This window comes from Canis lupus, chromosome 3, assembly GCF_011100685.1.
Source record: "Canis lupus familiaris isolate Mischka breed German Shepherd chromosome 3, alternate assembly UU_Cfam_GSD_1.0, whole genome shotgun sequence".
In the NCBI taxonomy this organism is placed as follows: domain Eukaryota; kingdom Metazoa; phylum Chordata; class Mammalia; order Carnivora; family Canidae; genus Canis; species Canis lupus.
In genome coordinates, this window is record NC_049224.1 from 11,237,265 (window position 1) to 11,254,022 (window position 16,758).

Sequence of the window (16,758 nt, forward strand, 5' to 3'; positions counted from 1 at the left end):
GATACGTTGATCTCTTAATTAATTACTATATCTCTTCATTTCTTGGCATATATTTATAGTGCATCATAACTTAATAAAATCCAACCCTTATCATCCACAAAACCCTTTATTGAGCACCTGTTCCATAAATGAAATCCTTCCATGATTGCTCAATAAATAAATGTATACCTGTCAGCTGAATTTAGTATCAGATTATCGATGAATTGAACTATTTCCTATGCTAGGTATACCATAACAGAATGATCTGCCAAACAATGCTGCCTCTAATAACCCACAGCTCAACCCAGAGGCATCATCTGTGATGGGATTGAGGCCCAAAGCATGCTGAGCATTTGGAGTGCTGGAATCTACACTGTCACACACTGGGTCTCAGCCAGTATTCAAGAACACAGGCCTCAGTGTTGCTATTCTAAGTACACCTGTGGTGATGTCCCACCCAACCCAGAAAGGGAGGAGATACACCACCAGAAATGGAACAGTTACAGAGAGGGCTATATTAGCCTGGATCCTAACCAGAATCAACAGACTCTCACCAGATATTCAAAAAGCAGAATTTATTTGCAAAGGAACCAGTTTTAGGGCACCTGGGTGGCTCAGTGGGTTAAGCACCTGACTCTTGGTTTCCGTTCAGGTCATGATCTCAGGGTCCTGGGATGGAGCCTCCACTTGAGCTCCAGGCTCTGTGGGAAGTCGGCTTGAGGATTCTTTCCCTCTCCCTCTGCCCCTGCTCGCTCTGTCTCTGTTTCTCTCTCTTGAAAAATATAAAATATAAAATAAATAAAATAAAATAAAATAAAATAAAATAAAATAAAATAAAATAAAAAAATAGATGAGTTTTGAAGATCTGGTGGGATATAGACAAGCCTGAAGAGAAGGTACAAGCCCTGGAACTAGGAGCAGCAGAGCTGCCCGCCAGCCTCAGCAGAGGGATGGGGGGCTGCTGATGGCCACCACACTGCAGAGAAGTGCTCACAGCCCCCTGGAAGGAGCTATGACCTTTCACGGCCAGCCTCATGCTTCTGCCTCCTGCCAATCCCCTCCAAGAAGACAGAGGGGAAGGTGCCCCCAAATATCCAAGACATGGGAGCTTTATGTATTCCTCTCTGAACCCTTCACACAGAATAGAGTCTGCCAGAGATAAGGAGTCCTTAGGAAATGCTGTTCTGTGGAAAGTGAACCCGACACCCCCCACCCCGTCCTCACCCCAACCCTCATGCCCTGAAATCTTGCAGGTCACCATAGCTCCTGGATTCTCAACCTCTCACTCCTAACAGGAGAAGGCTAATAATATGAGGAATCCTTTCTGCAGAAAAAAATGAGATAATATGCTGTGAACTCTAGGGGCACCTGCATGGCACAGTTGGTTAAGCGCCTGACTCTTGATTTCAGCTCAGGTGATGATCTCAGGGTTGTGGGATCCAGCCCCACCATGGACTCTACACTCAGCAGGGAGTTGGCTTGAGAACTCTCTCTCCTTCTCCACCCTCCCCACCCCTCCCATTTGCAATCTCTATCAATCAATCAATAAATAAACAAACAAATAAATGGTTGAGGCACCTGGATGGCTCTGTTGGTTAAGCATCTGTTTTTGGCTCAGGTCATGGTTCCGGAGTCTCAGGATGGAGCCTGGCATTGGGCTCCCTGCTCAGCAGGGAGCCCGTTGCTCCCTCTGCCCTTCACCCCACTTGTGCTTTCTCTTTCTCTCTCTCTCAAATAAATAAATTAAAGTTAAAAATAAAATAAATAAAAAAAATAAAAAATAAAATAAAATAAAAAATAAAATAAATAAAATATTCAACAAAAGAAAATGCTGTGAACTCTACATCACTGCAAAAATGCAAGTCACAGGGGCTCCCTAAAGGAATGTTGCCTCCTTGTCAATAATATTAAAATGTCACCGCCTAGGATCATGTTACCAGTGAAGAGACAGTGCGGACCCTCTCCTTTAAATTATTCTATTCAATAAAATAAGTAATCTAAGGCATAGAAGTCTATGTTTATTTCCATATTACTCAATAACTTTATTTTTATTTTTACTAGAAGAAGAGCAGTCCTACAAAAGGAAAAAGAGGAGTATTCTTAAATTATTAGCTTAGAATTAACCAAGTCTGTGTAAAGATAGAAGTGAGTTTTCCAATACAGTAGCCACTGGTTACAGGTGGCTATTTAAATTTAAACTGATTAAAATTAAAAATAATTAGAGGGACATCCAGGTGGCTCAGTGTTTGAGCATCTGCCGTTGGCCCAGGGCATGATCCTGGAGGCCCAGGATCAAGTCCCGCATCAGGTTCCCTGTATGGAGCCTGCTTCTCCCTTTGCCTGTGTCTCTGCCTCTCTCCCTGTATCTCTGAAGAATAAATAAATAAAATATTCTATAAATAAATAGATAAATAAATAAATAAATAAATAAATAAATAAATAAATAAATAAATTTAGAATGCGGTTCCTTGGCCAAGCTCATCACATTTCAAGGATCCAACAGCCACAGTGCACAACACTACCACCTTCACGAAAGGTTCTACTCTATGCTCTTGAGCACAGATGCTAGACCCTCCAAGCTTCTTTCATAATTTTGAAACTCACACAACTAAAATTAAACATGACCATGCTTTGATTACGTTATTCTAACTCTGTTTGGGGTATGATCACAACATTAAATTCAAACTATTAATAATGGCCATCAACAAAATATTGAAAAACTGATGAATATCCTACCTTCTAAATACACACCCAGGGTAGAGCCAAAGGGACCTCATAACTATCACACCCAGTGCCCTACTTAGGGAGAAAGTTAGAGACTCACTGAAGAGGAGTCTTTGAAATGAATTCCAGGAAGACAGTGCCACAGTCTCTCCTAACCCCACTGTGTGGAAGGAGGGGGTGGTATGCTATCCATGAAAGCAATCCACATAAAAGGAGCCCTAGGAGAATCATTCAGAGATTAAGGTTCTCTGCAGGAGATCTCTCACTGCTCAGGTTGAGTGTGCTCAGTCGCAAAAATGGGGGGGGGGGACTTTCATGAGAGTATTTTAGAAAGCCCTGACATCTGTCTCCAGGTGTTTGGGGCATTCATGAAGTTACAGACTGGGGCCAGACCTTGGGCGCTAAAGGAATCCATAGGCTGGAGACAGCTGGGGCAGCCCATCATGGCAGGGCAGAGAGAAACCAGCAGGAAGAATGGCCTGCACTTTCAGCAATCAGCTGGGCTTCGACGCACAAGTTTTCCCATGTCCAGTCTCCGTTCCCAGCCCAGGGCAAAAACTCATGAGTCTGGTGCTAGAGGAGAAGCCAGGCCAGGGATTGCGGAGTGTCAGCCAGCAAGTACATTGCAAGCATCAGGACACTGCAGTTCAGAGATCCCTGTAGAGGGCAGGGAGGGCAGAGAGCCCACCAAATCATCCCACAGGGGAGAACCTCCCTGCCAAGGTCCAGAGCAACCAGCATTCAAAACACAGCCCCAGGAGGAAGACCAATACCAAGCACTAACAAACGCAGCAGGAATATTCAGATCAACCAACAATTACTGAGGAAATGCTTTATAAAAATTAACAGGCCTTAAAACTACGAATTATTATTAAAATCAAGTTGTTAAAATAATTCATAGATAAGGAAACCACAGAATTATAACCAAGGTCACAGAGCCAGTGGGTAGAGGATCTAACTCCAGGTCTCTAACTCTATAGGCCATGCTCGTAACCACTATGTTCTTTACTGCCTCCCTTTTTACCCCCTTTTTTTAAATTTATTTTTTATTGGTGTTCAATTTACTAACATACAGAATAACCCCCAGTGCCCGTCACCCATTCACTCCCACCCCCCGCCCTCCTCCCCTTCTACCACCCCTAGTTCGTTTCCCAGAGTTAGCAGTCTTTACGTTCTGTCTCCCTTTCTGATATTTCCCACACATTTCTTCTCCCTTCCCTTATATTCCCTTTCACTATTATTTATATTCCCCAAATGAATGAGAACATATAGTGTTTGTCCTTCTCCGACTGACTTACTTTACCCCTTGACTCCTCATCCCACCCCCCACCTGGATGCTGGAAGAGCCAGGCGCAGAAGAGGGAGTGGAAAAGGGAAGAGGACCTAAAGGAATTTGGTTGAAAGGACACCTAATGCTTGCCCCTCACAGTCACATCATTGATTCCTAAAACAGGGTCAGGGCTGAAACTAAAGGGAAAAAACTTTACATTGGAAGAAAGAATAAAATGTTGCTCTGGAATGGACCCTTTATTACCTGTTAGCGACAATCTACAAGCTCGGTTTAAAGTGCTAGCAAACACTAGAATAGGGAAAGCCTAAAAAATCACGTGTAACATATGGTGATAGAAGAAGCAAGCTATTACCTGATCATACACGACTGAATCCAGAGCAGTCAATAAATGTTTCATTTTGACAGCTATTCTTAATAGCCTCAAATTGACAACATTGTGCTTAAAATAGCCTTGCCATGCAGATCAAGAGGTAAACTCATTCATGAGGCTAAGATTAATTTCAGTCATAGGTTTATCAAAATATAAGTCTACAAGGACCTTGGGAATTCATCTATTTATTATCCATTCAACAGACTGTGTGAAGTCTAAACCGATAAATGAAAAGTTGTTGGGCACACAATGTAAATGAAATATAAAGCAAAATTGACTAACTGCTATAGAAATGTCCAAAGAGTAATTGAAGATTAATGATGACTTAATAACACAAAAGAATAAACCAATGGAATATTTACTTGCAAGTCTTTTTAAAAATTCATAAGTTCAAAAATTTTGCAACTTCAAAAATTGTTTTTCCTCATCAATTGATTTCACTTCCAAACTGGCAGTAAGATAAGGGACTTAAAACAGTCAAACGAACAAAAGCTATGAGATAAATGGAAAAACATTCTAACTTCTAGAAAACCATACCAGCTTAGAGGAGTTTGAAATACGTTGGACAAAGACCCTTTCCTTTTCTTTCACCTCCAAATATAAATCATTCTTGAAAATTAAACAGATTTTCCAAACAAAACTTCCTCTCTAGCGAATTATACATTAAAACTCTTTCAACAGTTATTGGGGGGGGGGTAGGAAATCTGTCAAAAACATATGGATATTTTGGACTAGACTATTTTTTACATGAAAACCTATTCATTGTGGTGAGTCATGGAAAAAAAGAAATTTTTTATCAGTATTTTTTGGTTGAGAAAATGACTTTCGTAAGCTATTTCACACATAAAAATGCTGTTGAGAGAGAAACCTTGTTAGAAAACCTAAATTGTCTCTAGAATACTTAACGTCAAGTAATCTTGGGGAGGAGGTCATCTCCCAATGAGAAAAGAAAACATAAGTAGCAGAAATAATTTCAAGGAGCTGAAACCCTAAATAGGTCGGTCCGGGGTCTGTAATTGTGTTCACAGAAAGCATTAATATAACAGCTACCTCATTTTGCTTCCTTCCTGCCCTATTGTAACTTTCAAATGTTATACACTTTCCCAAAATTAATTTTATCACCAGCTTCCCATTTTCAACTGAGGACAAAATTAAAGGGAGCCAATTCTAGCTTTTTGATTTAGCACCAGTATAAATGCCTAAGCCACAGCTTTAGAAATTCTGATTTGTCATTGATCTTGGGTGAACCTTTGGTAATTAGTATTTTTAAATAGTGTCCCTTAGATGAAAACCGCTGCTCTGGCTTGTTTGTATACGCATATGGGGCACATAATTCCTTTACTAAAAACACCTTCAATCCAAATCAAAGAGAACAGATAGATGCAAACCTCCAGTTAAATCTATAAGCAGAGTCGGCCTTGTAAGTTCAATGTCCCTACACTTCTGCAGCTCTGGTGTTTCCTGGCCATTCGTTGTAGTTCTCTCACCACAGTCTGTATCTTCATTGTGAATCAAATTTTCATAAATAAATCATAAATAAAATTTAAAAGCTCTTTTGTAAAGTAGGCACTTACGGAGCCTTTGTTAAAACTGAAATTAGGAGACTGTTTTGACTTTAAATAGCCCTCATTACAAATGTATCTAATAGTCACTGAAATGATCCTTTCTGTAATAACATCTGTATTCCCATGCATTCATATTTCTTTCTACAGATATTCCATTTTAACTTGACATTGGTTAAAAATTAGTTGATGATTCTTCAATTGTCCTTTTGGACAGGAGATTTGTCCCCATAGCTTTCAGAGAAGCTCTGGTGTAATCAGGAGCTCTGGTTGTAAAAGCCAAAGTCTCTTATCTCATTTGCCGACTAAGCCAATCGTTATTTCCATTGGGTTTTCACTTCATGAGAGGATCAGGAGAAAATGCATTCTCCAATCATAAGATGGCATGTAAAACTGGTTGATAATGGCCAAGAGAGAAATGGAAGGTAAGTAGGAAAAATCATTTTCCATTTTTTAAATACAAGGGTGGCTTTTCAATCAGTAAGTCTATTCAGCCTTTTATTCAACTGCTGTTGTTAAAATTAAATATCAGTGTTGATGCTTTTCATCCAAAAAGAATAACACTTATTATTCAACCAGCATTCATATTACTACTCACGCATTCTTATCCCACGGCAAATATATAAAGCGGAACGTCCTTCTGTTGGAAACCCTCACCTTTGAGGTTCAGAAACATTTAATGATTTTTTTTCAGTGTCAAACACCTAAGGATGGCAACACGTAATTCTTAAATTCTCAATTCTTACTTCTTCCCTAATATAAATGTCAACAGAAGTGAGTCAAATGCAGGCTGTTACTCTCAGTAGTTCATCAGGCAACAAGTATTTATTTACCTAGTACCATATCATCGCCCCACAAGGATGCACAAGAGTAATAAAGCATGACCTCGTGGAATTTACAATTTGGTCACGTCTAGCTAAATTAACTATCTAATTTCAGTTAGTGTTAAATTTTAAAGTGTGAATTTTTTCAAGTCAGCATTTTCAATAACTCTATGACTGATGTAACCAGGCAAATAAGAATTGAGTATTACTACAGAACTAATGATCCGATTGCTTCAACAAATAAAAAGCACGAGAAAAAAGAAAGAAAAGAAAAGAGAAAAAAGTAAGAAGGAAAGTGAGGGGGAAAGAAGCCAATAGATGAAAGACTGTTAGGAAAAATGTCAACCAAATTTAATGTGTGGGTGTTGTTTAGGTCCTGATTTGAATAAACCTGCTGGAGGAATGTGAACACTGACTGGGTGTTTAATGACAGCAAGGAATCCATTTCTTTGTGGAGTTATAAAGGTATTTTAGTTGAGGGTTTAAAATTATCTTCTTTTAGAAATAAATTAAAATGTTAACAACTAATGGCTAATATTTACTGGACATTTTGTAAGTCCCAAGAAATGTACTAAGTATATTATATATACATTGTCTTATTTAAAATTTATAACACTAAACATTGGGTCTTATTTTACAGAAGAAAACTGAGATTCAGATTTCATAAGGGGAATATGCAAAGTCATAGAGCCAGTAAATGTCTAAGCTAACACTTGAAGCCAGGTCTGTTTGATTATAAAACTCCTGCCATACATACTCTACCTGTAGTGAATTGTGGAGTCTTTTGTTTGGTTGTTTTTTGTCATTTTTTTAAAAATCCATTGCGGCCCTCTAAACGATGCTGTTAAAGGTAGAAGGAATAAGGAAATTCCGTGATTTTCTTTCTGAAACCTGAACAATCAAGACTTTTACTGCTGCTGAGTATGTAAGAAATGTCTCACAAAGAGCAACTCAGATTTTCTTTTGATTGTCATGGTAAGGAATTTGAGGAATTTCTTAGGGAAGGCAGAAACATTGTTCTTCTCCCAAATTGGTTCTATAAATTCAGCAAGTGAGTGAACACATTCAAGAACAAGGGATATAGCAGAATCGGCATTTAAATCACTTCGGTTTCAAAATGCTTTGTGCTCTCTAAATCCTTTTGATCAGTAAGCCAGCAATAAGTAGATGTCTAAGTTAGAACATTTTGAGGACTATATTCCAGAACGTTTATAAGAAATACTGCTCCTTTGAAGGGAATGAATTTTCTCCAGTTATTTATTTGAAGGTAGATGAGTCCCTGCTCCAAGGAGATAGCCTGCTGTCATTAGTAGATTGGATCCTTTACATGTCTTAGAAAATAATTGGATGTGGTAAAACTTGATGGGTAGAGAGGATCGCAGAGATGATTCTTAGAGGTACAGGAACTATGATGTGTCCCAAATGGACATATTTTTCCTAATATCACTACTATTTGGAGAGCAGTATGAAGAGCACTAGTGCATTTTTAAAGTTTGGAAGGAAAAAAAAACAACAACTATTGCCTGACCTCCCATCCATCCTCTTCTTGACATCTGTACCAGAGAACGCATAGTTTTCGACACAGCCATGCTGTGCATATGCCACACTCTGTGTTTGCAAAATATGAGTAGGAAAAGGCTAACTAGGGGATCCCTGGGTGTCTCAGTGGTTAAGCACCTGCCTTCGGCCCAGGGCATGATCCTGGAGTCCCGGGATCGAGTCCCACGTCAGGCTCCCTGCATGGAGCCTGCTTCTCCCTCTGCCTATGTCTCTGCCTCTCTTTCTCTCTCTGTGTCTCTCATGAATAAATAAAATCTTAAAAAAAAAAAAAAAAAAAAGGAAACAAAAAGGCTAACTAAGGAAAGACCTAGCAGGAATGCATTAGATCCACTCTGTGTTCCCAAGGGCCGGCTCTTACCTCCATCTCTAGCAAAAGGTTGTTCCAAAGGGAATCTGTCAGGGAAAGGAAGTGTTTCTCTTAGGACTTTCTTCAAATAATAAAGTTTTAGATCAGTCATCAAAGATTCACAGAAATTTAGAATGAGAGATGGTTTTAGAAACCAAGTTCAACAAGTTGAACTCTTGTTTTTCATATAGAGAAAGGAAACCCATAGAGAGCAAATCATTTGCCTAAGCTAACACCATAGAGTTGGTAAACAAAAGAACTGGGACTAGAAAGAAAACTTCTCTCACAATTTGGGAGCAAGTGACTGCCTGGATATCTCGAGAAATCATACTTAAACCTTCAGCGTAACAGTGCACATTTTAGCTAAATCTTGCTTTATGAAATAAACAATATTTTATGGGATAAAAGAATTTAAAAATTCTTTATGTCATGAGAATAATCCACTTTTGGAAAATATTTTTCTCCATTTTGAAGTGAAAACATTACTGACACATATAGAAAATACTTGAAAGAACTATAAAGAAGTGATAGTTCCCTTAAGAAGTGATACACATGAAGCCATTCTATAAAGAATGGCAAGCCTTGGACAGTGTGTGCACTGTTCAGTATTCTTCACCAGGAAAAGTTTTTAATGAAGTCCTGTATTCTATCATTTTTGAACAATTTGGGTTGTTCATCTGAAAGTCCCTGTGGTATTTTGAATTTTTTTAATCACTATCTGGATTCAGATTTCTGAAGGTATATTACATTTCATATGATCTACAGTAAAAATCCATAAGAAATAATATCATAAAACAGTCAGCCACCCCCAAAAAAAGATGTTGAGTATAATATTGCAGATGAAATTACACCGAGAAGCAAATGTCTGTCTAAGGTATATTTTCCTACCTCCAATAGTAGACTTTGAACTTAATATAGAAAATTTTTCTTAAAAAGATATAATTTATCACACAATATAAGAATATCAAACTATACATAAAAATATATTTTTTAAATCTTTCCCTGAAGACATTGACTAGATCAAGTAATTACTTCAAACTATTAAAGCATTTATATCTATAGGAGATGCATGTGGCAGATAGCAAAACAGTAGCAAACCTGAAGGTCCCATTTTCTGAGACATGAAATCAAGAAGAATTAAAATAGAATAAATGAATATGATCATGTCAAAAGCATAAAGGGGCTCTCTCTGGCCAAATTTAAGGCAATTTAACCACAAAATAATAATAGTGCTAATGAATTATTATGCACTGGAAAAGTTTCATGATCCATAATGTTAAGAGAAGAAGAGAGAAACTGAGAGAAAGAGAGGAAATAAAGCTAGTTTCACCAACTTATTAACAACTGATAAATCTAAGAGGTACACAAGAATTCATTGTACTACTCTTTTAACTTTACTGCACTTTTGAAATTTTTCAAGATAAAATGCTACGGGAAACAATTAATTCCCCTTCTCCCCTCCTCTCAATATATATAGCAGGAGAAAAAAAGTAAAGCATAAGATCAGACATCTTTCAGTAGAGAACTAATATTCAAATAAAGCGATTCAGATAAAAGCTCAGAGGTGAAAAGATTAAATAATTAGGTTATGGTCATAATTGGGGAGTTTAAACCCAATCAATTCTTTGGACATTAACCTTTTCTAAATAAAAGAATATAAAAATAAGAATGGAATAGTATGGCTATTATATATGAAAGGGAAGTCTGAAGGTCTCATTTTAATTGGTTCTGTTTTCAGCACTCTCTGTAGGAAGGAGAGGCCTGACAGCCATAGAACTTTGTATTAATTTGACAGTTAAACTGTCATCATGGAAATGGATATATCAAGTACCAGCCATGGTGGCATAAGCCATTTCAATATTCTAATTCCCTGCTCATAAAGACTTTTCTGTAGATTTTGGTTGGAGGAAGGGAGTAAAGGAGCCACATTGACTAGTCAATAATGCTCTGTTCCTTGGCAGATATATTTCTCTTGACATTCTGACCGATACATCAGATTCTTCTAGTTGCCGTCGGTGTACATGGTTAAATATGTCTTAGTGATTAGGAAAAAATGTGTTGCTTGAGTATTTAGATATGTGAACGTGAAAAAGAGATCCTGGGGCATGATAGGTAAAGGAATGTTTTTCTTCAAGTAGTGTCTTTATTTCTGAAGTGACCTTGAGATTTAGTAATAATATTAGAAAGAAACTGATTTTGAAGGGTGAGAAACAGATCTTCATTTAGGGTTTTCCTTCAGAAAAGGCAAAAGAGCTGTAACACTCTTTCCTACAGAAGAAAATATAGAATGATTTTTCCAACTCTCAATTGTGTTGCTTTAGTAGATTTTTAATTCCCACAGAGATGAATGAGTTGAAATTAATTCATTCAACAAGCGTTTGTTCAGTTTCTATCACGTGTGAGGCTTCACTCTGGGGATCCAGCACTGATACCAGCTCTCATAGAGATATAGTCATATTTTCTTTTCTGTGATTTATTTTAACATTCTTCGACATGTAAAGCAAGGTAATTTTCTTTCACAGGGGCCCTTATCTCTCAAACTACACAACATTTCATGTGTTACATTGGCCTAACTACTGTAACAAATTATTTCAATTCTCAGCACATCAGAAGACAAACCAGTGGGATCCCATAATGGCAAATGTAGGTATTGTCATATCTAAGTCAGTCTCACAATTAACCAGAATTTTCAAAAAATGATTTCCTTCCTGATGTGCCAGATCTTTCGTATTTATCCATCAACAAACATCAGCCATATAAATTGTTTCTGAGACCACCAGCAAGAGAGTTCCATGATCTCTTTGAATACCCAAGAAGAGTATCAGTGATGGCAGAATGGAAAGTAACAAGACATCAGCACTGGAACAGGAGCAGTTTGTGGGAAACCACCCAGCGCCAAATAAAGGTTACAAATGAAATAGTCAAAACACAACAGAAATCATGGAACGCCATGGGAATATCCTGGTGGGAACAGATTAAAGAAATCAAGTCTATCCTTACAAGCAAATATCATGGAGAGAATAAGAGCAGTGAATTATACATCTTCAGATACTCAAGGAACTTCACATAATAACAAGAAAAAAATAAAGAAAAAAATAACAAGAAAAAAATAGAAAATGCAATGTACCACAATAATTGCTCCCAGATGGTCATTTTGGCACAGGCACAATGGGAAGCTTTTATATATATATAGTGTTAGTATATTATTATTATATAATATTATATATATATATGAATTAATAGAACATGCATTAGAAAGTGGCCATTTTGTACAGGATTGAGTGGAGTTCTGGAGGCAGACATCTGCTCGGTAAATTACCTCCAAATTTTAGAGGCAAAGGAAAAAGTCAATGTTTATTTCACCTTTCCTGGCTATTTTCACCTTAACCTAGCTATTTACATAGATCTAGCCCCCAAAAATTTAGTCACAAGCTGAAAAACATAACTTTACAATAGAAGAATCAGACTTTCAAACCTCTTAATCCTAGGGCCAGATTTAATATCACCATTGGTGGAACTAGCAGACATTCATGATTCCCAGGGTGATCCAATGGAAAGTACTGAATATCACCTATGATTTTAACTTTGGCAAAAATGTTTAACTTCAGTTTTATAAAGCCTGTTAGATTTAACTCCTAGATTAGAGATTACTGGACATAAAAGAGCAAGCAAAACACCACCATGAGATGGGCATCAAACATTATCAGACATTCTAAAGAACAACTGGGAAGTCCTCAGCAAGTCAGAACATCATCCCAAAAGGTACTGCGGCAGAATGAAAGAGACTCAAGGAATTTAACAAAGTATATTCAGATTGCATCGTGATTCAGATAGACCTGCCTGCAAAGAGACAATAGCAGAGATTTATATACAGATTATTAGGTGATATTAATGAATTATTAACTTTATTAGCTGTGATACTGTTATTTTGGCTCCACAAAATGTTTTCATTTTTTAAAAACATTGAAAATAAATAAATAAATAAATAAATAAATAAATAAATAAATAAATAAAAAACATTGAAGGATTGGGATAGAAAGTTATATTTATTTAACTTAAAATACATCAGCAGGGCAGGGTGATATATTTGTACACATTAGCCTTACTGTACAAACTACAAGCAGAATACATTTACCAGGGATAATTAGTTAGCATGTAGAAGACCATTCAAAAGCTCTTCAAAAGCAGCTGCTGCTAGCCTCAGCTATCTTTATCTCCAGTCACCAAGTATTATTAATAAACATAATGGATGTTAGGAATTATTTTTGCATTAGGGAAGGGATCGGTGTTCGATGCACATGGATTGGCTAGAAATATTTTATAGGCACACGGGTCCTGAATTCTGTTGCTATAGTATTGTTGCAGCAGCCTGGAGTAAACCTCTGCGAGTTGTCTGGCAGAGGAACCAAACAGAAAGGGAGCCGGATTTTACCGTAAATACAGACAGCCGGTGTGACTGTGTTGGTGTTAATCAATGCTCATCGGTGCTTGCTGGGTGTCAGAATCCAGTCCGAGGCTTGCCTTATTTCTCACATTGTAATGTATCTCCTCACACCTATGTTGAGGGAAAAGAGACCTAGGGTCTTCACCTGCATCTAACTATTGGAAGTTGTTAACTATCGACCAAAAGAACTGAATTGTGAAGGAGCAATGGAGCTTATGTCAATCCAAAAGAGACTCTGATAGACTGCCGTCAAGAATAATTTCAGCTACCCATGAACACTGTGTTGGGTGCTAAAATGATGACTGACCAGACAAGGAATTTTTCTCAAAGATCTTCAAGTATGTAAAGACAAACTTCAAGACCATAAAACTTTTGCTTTTATTTAATTTAAATTAAAGGAAATTTCAAAAAATGACTGATTATTCTTTTACTTAGTCTTTTTTATATGAAATAACACCTGGATATCTATTTTCAATCCAAAGTTTAATGCTTAGTTTAACTTCCAACTAGTTAAATTACAAATTCCTTGCTTTTTTATTTTACCTACATCATACTCCTTAAAATAGATTCTTTTTTAACATCAAAAGTATATTTATGCTAGTTCTTTGAAGCTAATCATAAAACCATTGAAACCTATAATTCCCACCAGAGTGAAAAAACAAAGAGTGTTTTATAGAATTTCTGGTTCCATTTAATTAATTGATCATAAATCATTGCTTGCCATTTATATGTTAACTCTAACTGAGGCCAAAAAAAAAATCCTCAGGTCTTTTGTTCAAAAAAGCATTCCTGGTACAGAATCTTGTCAAAATAATTCTCAGCTTTGTGGAAGCAGAGGAGAAAGAAGCTGCTTACTATTGGATCATTCAGGACTTGACACTCTTGCAGAGTAAGCAACATATTTTTAAAAATGAAAGGTCAAATGTCAAACCTTTCTGGTGAAGTGGTGACTTGTTTTAAGATCCCCTAGTCATAATTAGTTAGAGTATTGTGGCTTTCAGTGTTTTCTATTATTAACCCTTTGTGTATACAATAGTTTGTACTTCCCATATTTTAATCTGAAGCCAATTACGTGAGGTTTAAATACACATTTTTTTTTTGCCTCATTTCATACGCAAGTAATAGGCCTACTCCTAAAAAGTTGCCCGAATGAATGTCAAATATTTGTGGAGTATATATTTCAACTTTACTGGGAGCCCTCACTTAAAATAATGGCATCTAAAACACACATTGGGGGAAAAAATCTGATGTAGTAAGAAAAATCATTTACACTAAATGTGTATTTGCTTCTAGATGTTACTTTAGATTTGAGTATATTTCAAGTGCACCTGGAACTCTAAATAAGGTGACACAGAGCTTTGAAGGCATGTTATTCCAGCCAAACAAGAGGAATTTAAATGTATTAATATTGCTGGATTTATGAGCCAAATGTACAAGTAAACATTCATTTGTTTCTTCTTTTTTTTTAAGATTTTATTTATTTATTCACCTGAGAGAATGAGAGAGAGAGAAAGAGAAAGCACACAAGAGCACAAACAGGGGGAGTAACAGGCAGAGGGAGAGGGAGAAGCAGACTCCCCTCTGAGCAGGGAGCCCAATGTCCTGCTCCATCCCAGGACCCTGGGATCATGACCTAAGTCGAAGGCAGACACTTAACCAAATGAACAACCCAAATATCCCTCATTTGTTTCTTATAACAGAGTAAGGGTTGGTTAGGCCAGCTGCAGAAAAGTTGATATATTTCCTCCAATCCAATCTCACTACCATTCAGGCTGTTTCTACCAGTGAAGGATAGTGCTTTGAGAAATGACCATGTCCTTGACAGAGCAAAGAAAGAGCAAAAGTGTCTCACAGCCCACTCAATTATCCCTATTTTATTGTTTCTTTCCCCCACAGAGCAAATTCTAACATTTTCAGAAATACTTAAAGAAAATTAATAAATATGAAACACTATTGCAAGAAACAAAAAAGGAGGTAAAGTCTTCCAAGATCACTCACTTAAAGGTTGATAATAGACTTTGTTCAACTTGAATCTTTTTTTAGACTCTTCTTCCTTCCTATTTTAATCTACTTCCAGAAAACTGCTTCCTTTTGGCAGCTAATGGAGTTAATTGCACTGTTGACTAAATTGCCCCAAGGATGAATATCATGTGTTTAACTGGCTTATAACCCTCCAGAAATTCAAGTCTCCACCCAGAATTTGCCATGAGAAAACAATCCTCCTTGGAAAGTTTCTCTTTCCTGAGTCCTATCCAATCACAAATTACAAAGAAATGTGTATTATGAATAAGCCTCCAAACATACCTGTCCCGTTTCTCTAATCAATAGACCATTATCTTTTATGATAGTTACATATTCATTGTATTCCTTAGCTCTCCTGACAGTACAGTACTATCTTTTTACTGAAGAGTTTCTGGCTTTCAACAGAAAGTCAAATCAAGGACCCAAACATTTGTTTGTTGTGGGGTGGGTAGGGGGGTTGTATGCACGCACATGCGCACACCGTCTTCAAAGTAGATTGAGGGAGACAGTGCTTATTTGATTTTTAAATAATATTTTTAATTTCCTATAATACTGTTCATGGTAATATTGAATCATAATAATAAGGATTTTTTAAGGTAGCTGGACAACTGGGAGTCTCAGTGGCTCAGTAGGTTAAGTGTTTGACTAAGGCTCAGGCCAAGACCTCCAGGATCCTGAAATGATGGAGCCTGTGATGGCTCCCTGCTCAGCAGGAAATCTGCTTCTCCTTCTGCCCCTCTCTCTGTCCCACGCATGCTGTGTCTTAAATAAATAAATAAAATCTTTTTTTAAAAAAGTAGCTGGATAGTGTTCAACTTATGCCTATCTTTAGAGGTAAAGCAACAAAGAAAAAAATCAATAACAACAAAAAACTCCATTAAGCTTTTTATATATTTTTACACATCAAAGAAATTTTTGTCAGATGTCTGCTATTTGCTTCATATGTGCTAGGAAAACAAAGGTAAATAATGCATTCTTAGGCCAGTTGTAATAAGGAAAAGTCAGTCAAATAGTGTTTTCGTGTGTGCTATGTACTATGACGGAGATAAGGCTAGGCAGTATAAGAGCACAGAAAAGGAACATCTAAAAAAAATGGAGATCACTGACTTAGTGGTACTAAGTACATTTCTGAAGGACAAGGGGAAAGGTTATTGCAAAGTGAAGAAACATCATAAGTAGAAGCACTGCACAGAAACATTCAAACTGGCCCCCTCACAAGAATCAGGATTCCTAAACCCCATCCCCAGAGATTCTAATTCACTAAGTTTAGGGCCAGGCCAAGAATCTACTGTCTAACAACACCCTCAAGAAACTCTTACTTTCAAGCAAGGTTTCAAAACAATTCTAGTCCTCCAACTGGAAGCCTGGTTGTTTTAAGTAGAGGCATAAGAAACTGGCCACCAACAAGGATTAGAAAGTGGCCAGAGACAGAATGAGTGGGATAAGCTTTGAGTTTATCCTGAAAGATAAAGGACTGAATTCAATCTTGCAGATGACATTAACATTTCAGAAAGATCACCCTGTGGAAAATGGGTATGTTATGGGAAAAAAAGCTGGTCTTGAGGTGGCTAATACGGTAACCTAAGTAAGAAATGATGAAACCCATCATCAAAAGAGGGTTTATAAGGATGCTTGG